This window comes from Lepidothrix coronata, unplaced genomic scaffold, assembly GCF_001604755.1.
Source record: "Lepidothrix coronata isolate B3197 unplaced genomic scaffold, Lepidothrix_coronata-1.0 Scaffold12, whole genome shotgun sequence".
Lineage (NCBI taxonomy): Eukaryota > Metazoa > Chordata > Aves > Passeriformes > Pipridae > Lepidothrix > Lepidothrix coronata.
Genome location: NW_016690192.1, coordinates 1,287,847 through 1,308,762, shown reverse-complemented (window position 1 = coordinate 1,308,762; position 20,916 = coordinate 1,287,847). Strand labels below are relative to the sequence as shown.

General features: G+C 38.1%; 1 protein-coding gene across 4 annotated transcripts in view; it reads left to right on the top strand.

The window, feature by feature from the left end:
* LOC108492771 (BEN domain-containing protein 5-like) overlaps nt 1–20,916 on the top strand; it is a 922,669-nt gene that overhangs the window by 206,191 nt on the left and 695,562 nt on the right. The gene's annotated exons all lie outside the window — the stretch shown is intronic.

Here is a 20,916-nt window from a genome sequence, read left to right as displayed (position 1 = left end):
TGTAAATAGGACATGAGTGCTAAGCATGCCAGCCCTGATCAATAATGCAAAAGGTTTAGCAGGTTTATTTGTAAACCCAACAGCACAGATTTAGTCAGAATGGGGCCTTGTACAGTACACGCAGGTATTTAAAGGTTAGGAACAAGGAATTTCATTAGTCTGGCAAATGCTCTGCTGTCATTCCCCAATCTCTTTGAATTATTTCCAAATGTATTCTCCCCATTTTTTTTTTTTTTTTAACTAATGGCTGTGTTACTGGTACAGTGCTTCATTGCTAATTTAACTCCACGGTAAATTGGCACAAGGAGCAGAGATTTTCAAAGTGCCTTGATTCCCAGTAATGATATTATAGCAACTATCTTTATGTTAATGTAGTTACAGCTGGTATAAAAAGGTTACAGTATCAAGCCTGCTAGTCTACAGCATTTTATCTGTGTTTCCAGTTTGCTTAAAGCAAAAGTAATGCATGTTGTCTGATAGACTGAGGCACAGACCTCGAATTTTATGGCATCCACTGCAACCTTAAAGCAGCGCTGAGGGACATAAACCTGAAAACTGGCAAACAGGTTTTGTTGCATCTTTGTGTTAAAATAAAAATAAAAAAATCCCCAAACAAACAACCCCGACACCTTATGTAGCATAATGATATTCCTTCCCTCCTCTTCCTCTCTGCCTTTCCTTTCTCTCATCATAAGGTAAAAAGAAAACATTAAGCTTTGCCAAGAGTTAAAGAATAACATATTAACAGAGAAAAAAATCAGAGATTCTTCCATTTGAAACGTAGGACAATTGTTTTCTGCATTTGTCAAGGGATCTTACCTAATCAACGTAGTCTATCCAAGAAGAGGTTTCTAGGGATAAAATAACTGTCATTGTCACACACTTATCAAAAGTCATTTCTTCAAATGATATAAAGTATTTTGTCTCTCATTTATTCTGTTCTTTTTTAATAAATCAGGTATGAGAGCTTCCTTGAAGACAGTGTTCAGTGGAGCTCTTGTATCCATTTTCCTGACAGTTGTGTTGTGACTGGGTAGTGATATGAATTTCTGTGGTGCAGAAACATGCAGGAATCTTTTTTTACAGGGACTAAATGTTTAAAAGAATGAGGTATTTGAAATTTTATATGCATGTCAAGGAAGAATATTTGAGGTTTTAATAATTCATTATTTTCGTGTACTTTTTAGTTCCAGGTTGTAAAACAGAAGTTTGTTTGCCGATTGCAGAGTTTCTACAAATGCTTTTCAAGTGATCTGAAGTTGTCATCTGTCTGACAAAGATATTTTGTTTGAGATATTCATCATTTTGTGACGTTTGTGTTTTGTTTACACTGCTTCAGTAATTCACTTCTGGGACTAAAACTTGCTTTTGAGGTTTAGGCACACTGCAGGATGCCAAAAAAGCATCAGATTCTTCTGTATTTGAAAGCTTTTGGGCCATCAAGAGATCAAAAGCTGCCAGAATCAAACCTGAGATCTGCCATTATAAATAAGGCACTGACAATTCTTATTGTGAGAGGTCGTCCCAGGGGTGAAAGAAGCAAAGAGAACTGAATTGCCCTGGCTTTTTCACGAGAAAAATCTGGATATGCAATGGTATCTTTCTTTGGGAAACTTAAATATATACTGTAAAATGGTGTCTGCCACAACATATTCTGGTGCTGAAATAGCCATTTTAGCTCAGATAGAAATCTATTAAGATTAAAATTAGCCTTAAAACCCAGTTGTGGTCAGCAATACCAAATTCTTGGGAACAGAACTGCCCTGGTTTTGAACTGTAATTTACTCTGCTAATCTTGAATTTATAGAGAGAAATTTATGAAATGCAAAGAAAACACTTTTGTAAACACCAAAACAGATCTTTTAAATTTACCAGACCATTTCCCAGGTTTAAATTTCATGCATATATAAAGGATTGTAATTTTTTTACCAATCCTAATACACAAAACAGGTCTTCTTAGCAAAAGTAACTAACTCCAGCAATTCAACATAGTTGCCAGTAATGTTTGTAATGAGACTCTTTCTTTTCCCAGCTGTGTTTTAGCAGAGTTTTCTTTTTAATAATAAACATGCTGTTAATGTGATTAAAACCTTGAAGCTATTTACAAAAGATTTCATATATGTTTATATCTGAATGTCTTTCCATTTTTCTGCTTGTTTGCTGTTGGTAAGGACATAATGCAAAACTACTATAGTTACCACCCTGAAACTCAGCAATAAGATCATCCAAGCAAATGTCTAGAACAATGTTATTTTAAAACGATCTATAGGAATTGTTCAATAAAGAAAATGTCCCTTATATGTATAATTCAGCTTTATCTTTATTGATTTGTTCATATTTTTAATAGGTTTTAGAATTGTCAATGTTCTAGTAAAATATCATGTAATATGGTTTATTGTTAGGGTAATAGAGTTACAAACTTGGACAAAATTTTAATCTATCCTGCAAGGCTGTTGTTTTTTTTGGGTTTTTTTGTCTTTTTTTTCCTTATAAGCATGCTTTTTTAAGCCAATTATTTGAGGAAGAAAAGACTTAAAGCACGAGCTGTAAGGAAGAATATGAGAAATAGAATTGTTCTCTCCGAAAGAGGGGACCCGACTGCCATTCATTTCTGGAAGATGGGCATTTTTTAACAGGGAAAAATCTTCCTGGTCCCATTTTTGTGTCAGCATTTCATAAGAGCTGCCATGGCATAGACAAATAAACAATACTACTAAAACTGCCTGTATACATATGGAGAGCACAAGTGCTGCTTCATGTGAAAGCACTATTTAACTACGGATTAAATAGTTTAAAGAACTGTTAATAGATCCAACTACAGATCTGAGTCTGTGGTGTGACAGCTTATGTGTGCAGTGCTGTGAGTGTCACTGTGGAAAGCGGGTCCCATCTCAGGGAGTCTTTGGGGGCCAAGTTTGTGCTCGGTGCTGTCACAGAGAGGGGATGACTCAGCTCTCCCACTCTGGGGATCTCAACAGCTGGGGTGAGAGTGAACTATTTAGATTTCTTTGATTTATGCCAGGGAAATCCCTAATGATCCAGAACTAGGGCAGTGCTAAGCCATGTACTTCACCCTCTTGAGACACCCCGTGTGCTCCTCTCGCAGCTGACATCCCAAATCTGAATCACCATTTTATTTCTCACAGTCACATTTACAGCTTAAATCTTTAATCCTGGCATGTCTAAAGTTCCTGTTGAATTCAGTGTCAAGCGTGTGAGGACCACAGAAGATCATTCTCCCATGCAATGGGTGTTTGTGTTTTGTTGACAGAGCACTGTCCCAGTTTTGAGGGAAACTTCTCATTATTTTTGAAGCTCAGATTAGCATTTTTTATTTATTGGAAGTCTTCTGCTCCTGCCACAGACTACCCATTTTGGTTTTGTTCATATTTTCCTGCCTTCTTTGTGATAAGTGAGTTCCTTCTGCTCCCCATGCCTGGCCACCAAAATAATGTTTGCAGATTTTGCCTCTGCAGTACCTGGTTACAGGCTGGCTGTGGGAGCAGTGTCATGATGTGATAACTATAGATTTAAGTAAAATCAAAGGAAAACTTGTCATGTGCATTGCAGTAAAAATAAATGCAAACTGCATTAGTGTTTTGGGGAGCTTAGAGTTTAAATGATACTTTTGGGAACAAGAGAGGATCAGCTGTGATTAGAAGTAAGGGAACTGAGAAATGTCTTGTATCTGTGATCACAAATTTTTTTTTGCTAATAATTTGTGTCTTCTGCTGTTATGATTTTAAAAATTCCAGGAAATCTGAAAGGAATTATATTTACATATGGTTTCCAAAAAAACTCTTGAGTCTTTTCCAAAATGAAAAAATTGAACAACATAAAGTGTGAAAGATCTTTTGCAGCATTATGGTTAATATTGAGATGCTGTATTAAAATACTGTGTTTGGAAGCAGTGTTATCAATTTGCACGTTTCCCCAGAAGGGTTTTCAGCAACTTTGAATATTCCATCAAACTGGCATAATAAAGAGTGCAGAATTTACCTGTTAAAATGCACAGAGCATTCACGGTAGCCTCGTAGCAGCCTGCTGTTACTGTTGCTTTGCTGAAGAATAAGCAACCATTTAGAGATGAAGTTTTCTCTACCAAGAGGGCACTTTGAAGTATATATATTTCTGCACTAGGTTTTGGAAGAGATCTGAAGGAAAATCAAATCTGTATGATATTGAAAGGGGCTTTGGTCATACATATGATTTCTTTAGAGAAGATGTTCAGCACTGTACCATATTTATCTCTTTTTGGAGTCTCATTTTTGGTGGAAAATTACCAGAATTTGTGCTGAGACTTGCTTAGTATCTGAGCAATTTTTCTTCTAACTCAATATAATGTAATAGTTTCAGCAAAGTATCATATACTCGGTACTTCAAAGCCAATAAAGATGAGCGATCCATTTTCAAATTCCTTTTATTCATACAGCATTTCAGATTGATTTACATAAACTAACAAAACAATATAACACTTAAAGTTGATCTGTAACAGTAATAAAAATGTTGCTGCATCCCAAAGCTGCAGAAACGTCACTTCCAATCTACAGTGATCACTTACTAAGGAAAAATTGTGCCTACGGGATTTTGGCAAACCTGGCATCTTTCTCCCATAATGCCAGGCTGTCTTAAATCCTGAATCAGAAATCCACCCATATTCAGGAAGAAAGTGGGAATGTTTGCTTAACTTTAAGACTCTAGGAACACTTAAAGTGAAGCTAAATATTTATGTGTTTGAGAGCTTTTCTGAATACAAATGTTTTTTTTTATCCGCCTTTAAAGCTCAGTCAGGACAAAATGGAAGTTTTACCTCTGGCATTTGAAAGCAAAAGGACCTGACTGGCTGGACTGCAGTTATACTGCTCACCCCAGTAATGATGCTTTGCCATTGCTGGGCTCTTTTTTTCCTTTTCCAGTGCCAAGGAGGAATGCCAGGGAGGAATGCCACCTAATACAACACAGGGCACGTTGCTTTAAGACATTTAACTTTCCTATTGAAATCCTCCCAGTTCTTTTGTTTAGCTGTTCTGTTCATGACACTGCCAAAACATGTTTATTCACATGCTGTGAGTCACCTTTGCAAACAGACAGAGATCAGCATTTGAATCTAACATTCAGAGTTTTCAGCTTCAGAATGGGATTTTCAAAGCTGTGAGTACAATTCATATATCCCCTTACCATTAGGGTTGGTTAATGCAGTGCTGAGATCTTACTGGAAGTGTCAAATAGACAGGTACACAAGAAATAGCAGGAATTAGATCAGATTTCCTTCTGCTTACCCTTGGGTTTTCTTTTGAAGCACAAAACTTGGAATAATCTGTTAGTACATGAGTTAGACACTCGGAGTAGAATTCTAAGCAGCAAAAATTGAAAATACAAGAAATAGTGCCGAAGCACTGTAGAAATCATGGGCATTTTTTTTCAAATCAATACCTCAAGCTACTGGTTGTCAATGTTAAGATTCCAATGTACACTAACATATTGATTACATTTTCTCATAGAAATCAGTGAATTGTGCGACTGTTGCAGTATTGCAAAAGGATTAAACTGGAAAGAGCAGAAAGAATTTTAGCTCTGCTTTAGAAATAGAAGGGCTTATTAATTTTGCAAAAGAAAACTAGAAGGTACATGCTATAACAATATCCCTTATTTTAATGAGATTGATAACATATAGTTTATATTTCCCCACAAAAAAAGGTTGGTGGTTTTTTTTTCATCAGTGCTGCAGCTACTCTAGTAAGGACCCAATTCAAATTCTCTCTAAATATAAAGGAGCTGTACAATATGGGGAAACCTTTATTCTATTACTATTCAGAACCATGCGTGGAAGAACATAGAAGGTTCAAAGGTTTAATTGTAATAGCAACTAAAATGCCTGAATTAAATAAAAAAAAAAAGAAAAAAAAAAGAAAAAAACAAGGACCTCCATGAATAACCTGGACACAAAGCCCATCTGTGCCTAGTTACTGGAGAAGTAAATAGAGAGGGTTTACATTTGCAGGCTGTGATCCCAATAACATAACCAAGACCACTGGCAGTAATAACTAGTGGTTGTACACATCAAAATGTCTTTGTTTTGTAACCCATCGGAGAACACTGAGGCAAATACATCGGTGCTGGTTTTGAGCTCTCCCATATATCCTGTCTTTCCTTCTATGTGTCATCATCTCCTTCTTTTCCCCCACAGGTTTTTCCCACAAGCTCCAGATAAACATTAGCTTTTAACTGTGAAAAATGCCAGCTGCAGAAATCCAAAGTAAACAATTGCTGGAAAAGCTTCATCCAAATCTCTCCCTTAACAGGGCTTTCTTTATCTTCCTCACAAGGACTTACACTTGAAAAGGCTTTTTCATTCTCATCCTCCAGCCTGGGTATCAGATGGATTGCTGCCTTTGTGTTTGCATGCTATTTAAATTGTGATTATTACCTTCTGTGTGTTCAGGGGTTGAGCAAAATCATGATCCATACAAATATCACTGCCACTCTCTCATTGTCAGTGCCACTGTCACCTGCTGCCTTGCAGGGTTTCTGTGGCAGTGTTCAGCACTCCACCTGCATGCTTTAAGCTGTACATCACTCTGGCATCCATCACCAATGTCTAATTTGTTGGGAAGTGTATCCCTTGTTGGTAAGGGAGGCTTTGATTCTGGATCTCAGGCTGACTTGCACTTTATGAAGGGCCCAGAGGAGCAGATGGTGTGGAGTGAGTAGGGTGCTCCCACATGAACTCAGTGCCCCTTCATGCTCAGCCCTTCAGTGGCCCACCTTATGCCAGTGCTCATAAACATGGGGTTTTTTTCTTACCATAGCCCCCTATAACAATAATGTGGTGACTTTTCCTGGCCCTTTCCCCTTTTTCCAGACTGATCTCATTGTTCTGAGTCCTCCTGTGGGTCCTGCACCACGGATGGGATTTGGGCCAGAAAACATTTCGTTGAGAACATTATCTTTTTGTACCACCAAGAAGACGTAATTATTATAACCATTTCGAATCCTACAAAAACTTTGCAGCATTTCTTCTCGCTGGATAAATATTTTCTATTAGGAAAAGGAAAATGTAAGTCTTTTCAGCTGCTTCCTCTTGAGAGATGTAAGATATCCGCAAATTTTGCTAACACATTCCAGAACAGCCAGCTGTTACTATCCACCTGCAGCCATAATATTGATTGAAAAGAATATAGAACCTAAACATGGATAGCTTCTGTAATTATGGAGAACGAGTTTAATACATGATGCTACTTCAAATGTCATCTGGCAATGGCTGTAACGTGGCATGGAATGTATTAGGAAATAATTTAGCTAGTTGAGAGAAAGTCTCAGTGAAAGACCATGCACTGTTTCTTTCTATTACTGATTCCTGAAAATATTATCCATGTATATGAAGAAAGGCAATGGCAAGACCAACAGGGCTCAGGCACCTGTCAGTTTTCAAATAAAAAGTTGCTCACACATTCCTGTAGCTCTGCAATTTCCTGGCAGTGGAACTAGAAGCGGCTCTTTTGCCAAAACCTGCATATATATGAAAAAATAGGAAATAGAAAATAAAAGCACCTTTTTTTTTTTCCCCCCCAAGCTGATTAAAGAAAGATGCCTTTGTTATTTTTACAAATATTTTGACCTTTTGCTACAAAGAATGGAAAAAAAAGTTGGCAAGAAGGTTTCAGCTTCAAACCTGTTTGAAATACCTCTGAAATACCTCTGGTTATATGCCCTGTCAGGACTCATACTATTTTCTTTTTGATGAATCAACACAATCCAATATATGTCTTGTGACACATTTGCAATTCTATTGGAGATTTTGGCCCAAGGGAGCGTGGAGTAGGAGTCACTCTAATTACACAACTGCTGGCTTTCCAAAGGGATGTTTCTGAGTTTTCAGTTGAAAGTTTCGGATTATTGATGTTCAGATAAAAAGTAAAAACAGAAAGCTGACTTATGTTGGCAAGGGAACAATGTTGTTATTCTGCTCAATAACAAATTTTCCAGTTTTCCACAAAAGATTGAATGGGAAAACTTGGAGTGACTCTTGCCCTCACAATTTTCAAGTCCAACAGGTCCCCCTCAGAAGCCGGATTAGTGGTCAGTCCATGGCATGGCATTAAACAGGGAGTAGCAATTCCTCCGTAAATCGTTTTGTACTCCTTCTGCTAGAAGATGTTCTTCAGTTCTACAGTGTCCCCCTGCCCTAGGCCTAAGTGAGGTAACACTGGTGTTGACAGTGGAATTCCAAATGGGGAACAGTGCCTTACACAGGTGTTACTCCTCCTGTGAGTCTGTACTTAAGTGTATTAGTTTGGGGGCAAAGAAAGGACTGCCAGAAAGGACAGATAACCAGGCAAATGCCTAAACTAGGAATTATTTTTAAAAGTGTTTTTTTGTTATTAACACAGAACTAAGCTCCCTTAACTGAAAAACACCAATACAGCTGATGGGTGCTGGGCCAGCACAAACACCAAGAATCTCTCCAATACACAGACAAACACCACGACAAAGTCTAAGCTAATGTTATACTTAGCAAAGCAGTATATCAGAGGTCTTACTGTATTAAAATCCTTTGAGTCTCATTTTAACGTTGCTCTTTGTGACATCCTAGACTTAAGCATTCCTCTCTTTCAAGTAACTAAATGAAGAGCCGTACCGAGGGAAAAACCCCAATAACTCACAGTCTGGGATGCATTTGCTGCATCAACTTTCTGAAGCTTCCTTATGTTGTAAAGGCTCCACAATTTGCAGTTAACAAGACACAGGTGCAGCTGATGATGAGGCCAGTGGAGCTCTCCATGGTCCCCAGCAGCCTCCCTCACTAAGTGAGTGTTTGTGTTCCCCTCCCGAGCATCAGCAGGTTTTGAAAGCTCCTTAGCCGAAGAGAAAAAGGCTAAATGCTATCAATAGTAAAAACTTTTCCATTGGAAAGGACAAATTGTTCCTACAAAGGGAAAAAGAAATCAGGAGTTATTTTAAAACGTTAGCGGTAATGAATGATTTAAATTTGAAAAGGTCAGAAAAACGTGAGTTGTAAGTTTTCATTGGGGATTTTGCACAGACCCGGCTGTTATATTGCTTGTTTTCTTCAACGTTGATAACAGTTGCAGGTGACACTTTTTTCCTTTCCATTTTGAAGTCCCTCCAGTATAATTTATTTTTGTACAGCTTTGTGTAAGGTGCTTTGTCAGGAAAGATCCTAAAGACCAAATACCAAAATGCAGCATTTTTTTGTGAGCAGGCAGCAATCCCGTGTTGCCGGTTTCTCACATTTATAAATAGTGTCTCAAAATCTCACAAGTCATAGGGTTGGCTTGAAAATTCATTTTTCTTTTTTGTTTGGATTTCTTTCTTTCTTTTTTTCTTCTTTCTTTCCTTTCTTTCTTTTTTTTTTCTTTTTTTTGTAATGGAATGCTATTCTGAAGTAGGTCTGCCCCTTAAAGGAGTTCCTTACATCTGTAACATATATATCTCTTCATAAACATACATAAAGGTACATGTATAAAAGAAAGGCTTTTTAAAAAAAGAAGGAAGGANAGTGTTCTAGTAAAATATCATGTAATATGGTTTACTGTTAGGGTAATAGAGTTACAAACTTGGACAAAATTTTAATCTATCCTGCAAGGCTGTTGGTTTTTTTGGGTTTTTTTGTCTTTTTTTTTCCTTATAAGCATGCTTTTTTAAGCCAATTATTTGAGGAAGAAAAGACTTAAAGCACGAGCTGTAAGGAAGAATATGAGAAATAGAATTGTTCTCTCCGAAAGAGGGGACCCGACTGCCATTCATTTCTGGAAGATGGGCATTTTTTAACAGGGAAAAATCTTCCTGGTCCCATTTTTGTGTCAGCATTTCATAAGAGCTGCCATGGCATAGACAAATAAACAATACTACTAAAACTGCCTGTATACATATGGAGAGCACAAGTGCTGCTTCATGTGAAAGCACTATTTAACTACGGATTAAATAGTTTAAAGAACTGTTAATAGATCCAACTACAGATCTGAGTCTGTGGTGTGACAGCTTATGTGTGCAGTGCTGTGAGTGTCACTGTGGAAAGCGGGTCCCATCTCAGGGAGTCTTTGGGGGCCAAGTTTGTGCTCGGTGCTGTCACAGAGAGGGGATGACTCAGCTCTCCCACTCTGGGGATCTCAACAGCTGGGGTGAGAGTGAACTATTTAGATTTCTTTGATTTATGCCAGGGAAATCCCTAATGATCCAGAACTAGGGCAGTGCTAAGCCATGTACTTCACCCTCTTGAGACACCCCGTGTGCTCCTCTCGCAGCTGACATCCCAAATCTGAATCACCATTTTATTTCTCACAGTCACATTTACAGCTTAAATCTTTAATCCTGGCATGTCTAAAGTTCCTGTTGAATTCAGTGTCAAGCGTGTGAGGACCACAGAAGATCATTCTCCCATGCAATGGGTGTTTGTGTTTTGTTGACAGAGCACTGTCCCAGTTTTGAGGGAAACTTCTCATTATTTTTGAAGCTCAGATTAGCATTTTTTATTTATTGGAAGTCTTCTGCTCCTGCCACAGACTACCCATTTTGGTTTTGTTCATATTTTCCTGCCTTCTTTGTGATAAGTGAGTTCCTTCTGCTCCCCATGCCTGGCCACCAAAATAATGTTTGCAGATTTTGCCTCTGCAGTACCTGGTTACAGGCTGGCTGTGGGAGCAGTGTCATGATGTGATAACTATAGATTTAAGTAAAATCAAAGGAAAACTTGTCATGTGCATTGCAGTAAAAATAAATGCAAACTGCATTAGTGTTTTGGGGAGCTTAGAGTTTAAATGATACTTTTGGGAACAAGAGAGGATCAGCTGTGATTAGAAGTAAGGGAACTGAGAAATGTCTTGTATCTGTGATCACAAATTTTTTTTTGCTAATAATTTGTGTCTTCTGCTGTTATGATTTTAAAAATTCCAGGAAATCTGAAAGGAATTATATTTACATATGGTTTCCAAAAAAACTCTTGAGTCTTTTCCAAAATGAAAAAATTGAACAACATAAAGTGTGAAAGATCTTTTGCAGCATTATGGTTAATATTGAGATGCTGTATTAAAATACTGTGTTTGGAAGCAGTGTTATCAATTTGCACGTTTCCCCAGAAGGGTTTTCAGCAACTTTGAATATTCCATCAAACTGGCATAATAAAGAGTGCAGAATTTACCTGTTAAAATGCACAGAGCATTCACGGTAGCCTCGTAGCAGCCTGCTGTTACTGTTGCTTTGCTGAAGAATAAGCAACCATTTAGAGATGAAGTTTTCTCTACCAAGAGGGCACTTTGAAGTATATATATTTCTGCACTAGGTTTTGGAAGAGATCTGAAGGAAAATCAAATCTGTATGATATTGAAAGGGGCTTTGGTCATACATATGATTTCTTTAGAGAAGATGTTCAGCACTGTACCATATTTATCTCTTTTTGGAGTCTCATTTTTGGTGGAAAATTACCAGAATTTGTGCTGAGACTTGCTTAGTATCTGAGCAATTTTTCTTCTAACTCAATATAATGTAATAGTTTCAGCAAAGTATCATATACTCGGTACTTCAAAGCCAATAAAGATGAGCGATCCATTTTCAAATTCCTTTTATTCATACAGCATTTCAGATTGATTTACATAAACTAACAAAACAATATAACACTTAAAGTTGATCTGTAACAGTAATAAAAATGTTGCTGCATCCCAAAGCTGCAGAAACGTCACTTCCAATCTACAGTGATCACTTACTAAGGAAAAATTGTGCCTACGGGATTTTGGCAAACCTGGCATCTTTCTCCCATAATGCCAGGCTGTCTTAAATCCTGAATCAGAAATCCACCCATATTCAGGAAGAAAGTGGGAATGTTTGCTTAACTTTAAGACTCTAGGAACACTTAAAGTGAAGCTAAATATTTATGTGTTTGAGAGCTTTTCTGAATACAAATGTTTTTTTTTATCCGCCTTTAAAGCTCAGTCAGGACAAAATGGAAGTTTTACCTCTGGCATTTGAAAGCAAAAGGACCTGACTGGCTGGACTGCAGTTATACTGCTCACCCCAGTAATGATGCTTTGCCATTGCTGGGCTCTTTTTTTCCTTTTCCAGTGCCAAGGAGGAATGCCAGGGAGGAATGCCACCTAATACAACACAGGGCACGTTGCTTTAAGACATTTAACTTTCCTATTGAAATCCTCCCAGTTCTTTTGTTTAGCTGTTCTGTTCATGACACTGCCAAAACATGTTTATTCACATGCTGTGAGTCACCTTTGCAAACAGACAGAGATCAGCATTTGAATCTAACATTCAGAGTTTTCAGCTTCAGAATGGGATTTTCAAAGCTGTGAGTACAATTCATATATCCCCTTACCATTAGGGTTGGTTAATGCAGTGCTGAGATCTTACTGGAAGTGTCAAATAGACAGGTACACAAGAAATAGCAGGAATTAGATCAGATTTCCTTCTGCTTACCCTTGGGTTTTCTTTTGAAGCACAAAACTTGGAATAATCTGTTAGTACATGAGTTAGACACTCGGAGTAGAATTCTAAGCAGCAAAAATTGAAAATACAAGAAATAGTGCCGAAGCACTGTAGAAATCATGGGCATTTTTTTTCAAATCAATACCTCAAGCTACTGGTTGTCAATGTTAAGATTCCAATGTACACTAACATATTGATTACATTTTCTCATAGAAATCAGTGAATTGTGCGACTGTTGCAGTATTGCAAAAGGATTAAACTGGAAAGAGCAGAAAGAATTTTAGCTCTGCTTTAGAAATAGAAGGGCTTATTAATTTTGCAAAAGAAAACTAGAAGGTACATGCTATAACAATATCCCTTATTTTAATGAGATTGATAACATATAGTTTATATTTCCCCACAAAAAAAGGTTGGTGGTTTTTTTTTCATCAGTGCTGCAGCTACTCTAGTAAGGACCCAATTCAAATTCTCTCTAAATATAAAGGAGCTGTACAATATGGGGAAACCTTTATTCTATTACTATTCAGAACCATGCGTGGAAGAACATAGAAGGTTCAAAGGTTTAATTGTAATAGCAACTAAAATGCCTGAATTAAATAAAAAAAAAAAGAAAAAAAAAAGAAAAAAACAAGGACCTCCATGAATAACCTGGACACAAAGCCCATCTGTGCCTAGTTACTGGAGAAGTAAATAGAGAGGGTTTACATTTGCAGGCTGTGATCCCAATAACATAACCAAGACCACTGGCAGTAATAACTAGTGGTTGTACACATCAAAATGTCTTTGTTTTGTAACCCATCGGAGAACACTGAGGCAAATACATCGGTGCTGGTTTTGAGCTCTCCCATATATCCTGTCTTTCCTTCTATGTGTCATCATCTCCTTCTTTTCCCCCACAGGTTTTTCCCACAAGCTCCAGATAAACATTAGCTTTTAACTGTGAAAAATGCCAGCTGCAGAAATCCAAAGTAAACAATTGCTGGAAAAGCTTCATCCAAATCTCTCCCTTAACAGGGCTTTCTTTATCTTCCTCACAAGGACTTACACTTGAAAAGGCTTTTTCATTCTCATCCTCCAGCCTGGGTATCAGATGGATTGCTGCCTTTGTGTTTGCATGCTATTTAAATTGTGATTATTACCTTCTGTGTGTTCAGGGGTTGAGCAAAATCATGATCCATACAAATATCACTGCCACTCTCTCATTGTCAGTGCCACTGTCACCTGCTGCCTTGCAGGGTTTCTGTGGCAGTGTTCAGCACTCCACCTGCATGCTTTAAGCTGTACATCACTCTGGCATCCATCACCAATGTCTAATTTGTTGGGAAGTGTATCCCTTGTTGGTAAGGGAGGCTTTGATTCTGGATCTTAGGCTGACTTGCACTTTATGAAGGGCCCAGAGGAGCAGATGGTGTGGAGTGAGTAGGGTGCTCCCACATGAACTCAGTGCCCCTTCATGCTCAGCCCTTCAGTGGCCCACCTTATGCCAGTGCTCATAAACATGGGGTTTTTTTCTTACCATAGCCCCCTATAACAATAATGTGGTGACTTTTCCTGGCCCTTTCCCCTTTTTCCAGACTGATCTCATTGTTCTGAGTCCTCCTGTGGGTCCTGCACCACGGATGGGATTTGGGCCAGAAAACATTTCGTTGAGAGCATTATCTTTTTGTACCACCAAGAAGACGTAATTATTATAACCATTTCGAATCCTACAAAAACTTTGCAGCATTTCTTCTCGCTGGATAAATATTTTCTATTAGGAAAAGGAAAATGTAAGTCTTTTCAGCTGCTTCCTCTTGAGAGATGTAAGATATCCGCAAATTTTGCTAACACATTCCAGAACAGCCAGCTGTTACTATCCACCTGCAGCCATAATATTGATTGAAAAGAATATAGAACCTAAACATGGATAGCTTCTGTAATTATGGAGAACGAGTTTAATACATGATGCTACTTCAAATGTCATCTGGCAATGGCTGTAACGTGGCATGGAATGTATTAGGAAATAATTTAGCTAGTTGAGAGAAAGTCTCAGTGAAAGACCATGCACTGTTTCTTTCTATTACTGATTCCTGAAATATTATCCATGTATATGAAGAAAGGCAATGGCAAGACCAACAGGGCTCAGGCACCTGTCAGTTTTCAAATAAAAAGTTGCTCACACATTCCTGTAGCTCTGCAATTTCCTGGCAGTGGAACTAGAAGCGGCTCTTTTGCCAAAACCTGCATATATATGAAAAAATAGGAAATAGAAAATAAAAGCACCTTTTTTTTTTTCCCCCCCAAGCTGATTAAAGAAAGATGCCTTTGTTATTTTTACAAATATTTTGACCTTTTGCTACAAAGAATGGAAAAAAAAGTTGGCAAGAAGGTTTCAGCTTCAAACCTGTTTGAAATACCTCTGAAATACCTCTGGTTATATGCCCTGTCAGGACTCATACTATTTTCTTTTTGATGAATCAACACAATCCAATATATGTCTTGTGACACATTTGCAATTCTATTGGAGATTTTGGCCCAAGGGAGCGTGGAGTAGGAGTCACTCTAATTACACAACTGCTGGCTTTCCAAAGGGATGTTTCTGAGTTTTCAGTTGAAAGTTTCGGATTATTGATGTTCAGATAAAAAGTAAAAACAGAAAGCTGACTTATGTTGGCAAGGGAACAATGTTGTTATTCTGCTCAATAACAAATTTTCCAGTTTTCCACAAAAGATTGAATGGGAAAACTTGGAGTGACTCTTGCCCTCACAATTTTCAAGTCCAACAGGTCCCCCTCAGAAGCCGGATTAGTGGTCAGTCCATGGCATGGCATTAAACAGGGAGTAGCAATTCCTCCGTAAATCGTTTTGTACTCCTTCTGCTAGAAGATGTTCTTCAGTTCTACAGTGTCCCCCTGCCCTAGGCCTAAGTGAGGTAACACTGGTGTTGACAGTGGAATTCCAAATGGGGAACAGTGCCTTACACAGGTGTTACTCCTCCTGTGAGTCTGTACTTAAGTGTATTAGTTTGGGGGCAAAGAAAGGACTGCCAGAAAGGACAGATAACCAGGCAAATGCCTAAACTAGGAATTATTTTTAAAAGTGTTTTTTTGTTATTAACACAGAACTAAGCTCCCTTAACTGAAAAACACCAATACAGCTGATGGGTGCTGGGCCAGCACAAACACCAAGAATCTCTCCAATACACAGACAAACACCACGACAAAGTCTAAGCTAATGTTATACTTAGCAAAGCAGTATATCAGAGGTCTTACTGTATTAAAATCCTTTGAGTCTCATTTTAACGTTGCTCTTTGTGACATCCTAGACTTAAGCATTCCTCTCTTTCAAGTAACTAAATGAAGAGCCGTACCGAGGGAAAAACCCCAATAACTCACAGTCTGGGATGCATTTGCTGCATCAACTTTCTGAAGCTTCCTTATGTTGTAAAGGCTCCACAATTTGCAGTTAACAAGACACAGGTGCAGCTGATGATGAGGCCAGTGGAGCTCTCCATGGTCCCCAGCAGCCTCCCTCACTAAGTGAGTGTTTGTGTTCCCCTCCCGAGCATCAGCAGGTTTTGAAAGCTCCTTAGCCGAAGAGAAAAAGGCTAAATGCTATCAATAGTAAAAACTTTTCCATTGGAAAGGACAAATTGTTCCTACAAAGGGAAAAAGAAATCAGGAGTTATTTTAAAACGTTAGCGGTAATGAATGATTTAAATTTGAAAAGGTCAGAAAAACGTGAGTTGTAAGTTTTCATTGGGGATTTTGCACAGACCCGGCTGTTATATTGCTTGTTTTCTTCAACGTTGATAACAGTTGCAGGTGACACTTTTTTCCTTTCCATTTTGAAGTCCCTCCAGTATAATTTATTTTTGTACAGCTTTGTGTAAGGTGCTTTGTCAGGAGAGATCCTAAAGACCAAATACCAAAATGCAGCATTTTTTTGTGAGCAGGCAGCAATCCCGTGTTGCCGGTTTCTCACATTTATAAATAGTGTCTCAAAATCTCACAAGTCATAGGGTTGGCTTGAAAATTCATTTTTCTTTTTTGTTTGGATTTCTTTCTTTCTTTTTTTCTTCTTTCTTTCCTTTCTTTCTTTTTTTTTTCTTTTTTTTGTAATGGAATGCTATTCTGAAGTAGGTCTGCCCCTTAAAGGAGTTCCTTACATCTGTAACATATATATCTCTTCATAAACATACATAAAGGTACATGTATAAAAGAAAGGCTTTTTAAAAAAAGAAGGAAGGAAGGAAGGAAGGAAAGGATAACCATGATTCTTGACAAAGGCAAGAACCCATCTCACAAAAAGGTGCAAGTTTCAGGAATTCACAAAACACTGTAATATCTGAAGAACCTGCAGGAGAGGAAATCAAGACATCAAACAATATAAGCAGAGCAGAGCCCCATGATATCCTGCACCTTTGGATCTTTAATGTTTATTCAGAGCACAAGAGTTCAGAGTTAATTTCAGCTGAAAGGTCTTAATATTATTACTTAATGCCCAGTTCTCTTATTTTGGCTGGTTAAATGTAGAAATTGTTCATGCCTGACTTCAAAGAATTGGTCCCCAGGTACTTTGGCAGTTTGTAGTGAAGTTTGTGTCATACTTGTAGCATTCAGCATTGTCCACTGAATTGAAATCATTATGCTATTAATGTAAATGTATTATATAATTATAAATATTTAATATGTGTATGTTACATCAATATTAAGAACACCCCACACTTCCTACTGCAAACCCTGTTTTCAGCTAGTTATAACTTCTCATACTTGTAATGATTTGACACAAAATTTTCCGTGCCAGGTGTCTGCCTCAGGCAGAATTTTGTGGTGTTCCATGGTGTGTTTGTTTTTTTTCCCCCTTCTTTTAATGCCAGCCAAAGGAACTCAGCTATTTCTGTGAGAAGCCAGCCAGGGAAAACCATGCAAAATAAACCTGGGAGCCTTTTTGAAGGGACCTGGTACGTCCTTATCCTGGGGGAAGGCACTTAACCTTTGTCAAAGGTGTGACTTTTTTTTGGATACTTGCTTCAGTTGGTAGGTTCAGATGGAAAACCTGCCACGAGGTGGGTGAAAAATGAATGTTTTAGAGATTACAATTCACCTTGTGCTCCCACAGACCTGTGGGAATATGATGCTCAATATGACCATCCCCACTCAATGCTTTCAGCTCCAAACCAAAACCACCCAGATGTGTGCTTGGCCACCAAAACAAGAGCAGCTCCTTCCAGCCCCAGTCAGGAAACAGCAAACTGCTGGTAGTAAGAAAAAATATGTGATATATTTCAGCCATCTTTTCCCTTTTATGTTCATGGTTCATCTTTATCCTGCTCGTGTTAAACACACTTAGCACTTAATACCTATTTGTGCTTTTAATTCCTGAAATAGGTTTGCAAAGGACTATTGGGAAAAGTAGATTTAATCGGTAAGTTTTAAGGCTAAAGGCAGGACTAAGCTTTTCCTTACTTTTCTCTCTTAATGGTTTTAGCAGCAAGATACCTTCAAATTCAAACTTCCTGCACACATTATGGAAATAGGAAATCTTCCTTTTTCTCTTGACGGGTAGAACATACCTGCCTTGCCTCATGTTCTCCAGCATCTGTCTCGGATCTGGCAGCCCACGCACAGAGCCTGAGACTGCAGCAGTTGCCTTTCCTCATGCTGTGAAGCCACAATCCATCCTGATGCATCCCTCAAGAGCATGGTTTTACTTGGTGGTGTCCCAAGAGGCTGTTTTACACCATGCTGCTTCCACCTACCCAGAAGTTGCAGATCAGTTTGTGAGAATAATGCAGTATATTTAAGATTTTATCATAACTGAAGTAAAACCACACAACTGTGATTTCTGATAATTCAGATATGAATATTTTCAGTTTGAATATTGCTTCTCTTTCAGTATTCAGAAATGAATATAATTTAGTTTGAATATTTCATCTTTTAGCGATATTCGTACCCTACAAAATACCCAACAAGCATTTTTATAGTAAAAATTTCCACCATTTCTCTCTGTCTTGATGCTCTGGAGACCAGAGTGATTTCTAGGGAATTTGTAAGTACATTTAATCCAGGTTTTTTTTCCTTAACGTTTCCTAAATTCTTAAATACTCGTAAAGGAGTATCTGAATTATATTACCTATTACATGACACCCATTGGACATCTCTATAATTCATAAAATCATACAGAATAGTGATAATTTTCTTGCAAAAGAGCGGTTTGATGGGCCCAGTGTTTATCTAGTCCTTTTTCCCTTTACAGTGCGCAGTCGATATAGATAGAAACGAGACTAAGAATTGGATTTGTTCAGCAAAACTTTGATTGCTGTATCACAACCTTTTTATTACAGCATTCAGCTCGGGGATGTTTGCATACCTTATTGAGCAAGCTGCATATTTTTGCAGCGTGTGTCCTGTAGTCATTACATTTTTGCACACTCCACTGCCCGAGCTGCATGAACTATTTTAACTATCGCCGGGAACACTTGACGGAGTTCAGCTGCTCATTTGAGTGCTTCGGTTTGTGTGCTTTATTACTCCAGTGGTGTGTGTTGATAAAGTTCTGCGCTGTGCTGTTAAATTTTTGGTTCTGCCGGTCTCGCTCCGTGCCACGCTGGGAGAATGGCACGCCCCGCTAACTGCTTCCTCCGCGGCGAACACGGGCGCTGGAAATGTTAGAATCTGCACTGTTTTGTTAAATGAGCTGCATATTTTTGTTTTTATATACATTGCTTACCCAGTTGTGTACATTTGCCCAGCTCATTATACAAAATAAGCTTGATTGGAATAAGAACATTCTCTACCAGCTGTCTGCTCTGAGTCAGTACGCAACAAAATTAGCAACTTTCTCTTTCCAACAGTGACATGATTGCATCCAAAGTTTAAGGCAATTGGTTTGGAGATCTTGTTTGTTTCATTCACTCCATGCAAACATCAAGATTAACAAACCAATTTGTTGCAACTTAATTTGTTTTCACAAATATGAACAGAGTTAAGTAACAGAGGAAAATCTGGGCCTTCTAATAGGGGGAAATGCTTCCATGTAGAGCATGAAATGTATAGAGACCTAAATACCATTCTCGAACTTAGAGCCAAATATTGTAAACATGAGATGATGGAAAATAACTAGAGACCTCCTGAGGTGGATATTTCATCAGATAAGCAGTATCCTAAATACTTAAAATCGCAAACATAACGTTTTGTAAACTCAGTGCATGTTTTCGTCTGGAGTCATAAAAGTAAGTTCATCTCATGACCATTGGAAAATCTCAAAATATATGAAACCTCATGTGCAGGCACCTGTAGTTTCCTTATTACCTTTGGTGCAAAATTGAATTAACATCTTCAAGGAAGTGTTTTTCTCAACTTGCTAATTTTTCAGGTCAGTTCCAGTCAAAACTACAGGTTATTTTTATTTTTTTTTTTAATTAGTTTATGGAGTTCGCACACATAGAAGTTTGTGCTGCCATTTACAGAATCTTCAGCACTACCTTACCTCGAAAAAACTTGCTTAATTTTTCTTGAGTACAGAGCTACTTACTCAGTGCTGTGTAGTTTACCTGGCTCCTTACCTGCCCCACATATCAGTGTAAATGTGCCTGGTTCCTGTTCTTGTCCCACTGCTGACTGCTTTCACTTCAATCTTATCATTCACTGTTGCCTGAGCAGGCTGCCTGGAAAGTCCAGATTGGTTTTTGCAAAGTTTTACAGATGATAGTTTAATTGATCTTATTGTTTCAATCAAAATTGCCTGATTTTAATCAGTGACTGTTCAGTTCTAAGGCTTCTCAGGAACCATTATGTAAGAATGCGAGCATTACAATAGGCTGGTCTAAAAACAAATGTGGGAATATCATTTTCGGTGGTCTGTCTTCACTGCTACCTGTGAAAAAGAAGTGTAAAGAGAGAGGCAGAAATTGAATGTATCAATATATCCTGGACTGTTATATAAAAATTACTTTAGCCTTCGTATTCTGTTTTTTTCTGTGTACGTTAATATCGGGTATCAAGAGAATGTGACAAATGAGGGATACTGCCTTTACCATCTGAAAAGTCAATGTACTACGTGAGATGAGCTACATCCAATTTAGATTTTCTTAACAGAAACAGAATAAGTAACTTTGTGTAAAATGACTTAGAGCAGACAGATGGTAAGGAAGAAGGTTTTGTCTCTGTTTTCTCTTGTCTTTCCCCTGCATGAATTTCCTTTCAGTATCAGTCCATTACCCTTAAAGAAATAGGGCAAGAGGAAATGGCCTCAAGTTGTGCCAGGAGAGGTTTAGGTTGGATATTAGGAAAAGTTTCTTCCCTGAAAAGGTTGTCAAGCATTGGAACAGACTGCACAGGGAAGAGGTTGAGTCCCTGAGATTTAAAAGATGTGTAGATGTGGTGCTTAGGGACATGGTTTAGTGGTGGACATGTCAGTGCTGGGTTAATGGTTGCACTTGATGATCTTGGAGGTCTTTTCCAACCTTAGTGATTCTATGATTCTACC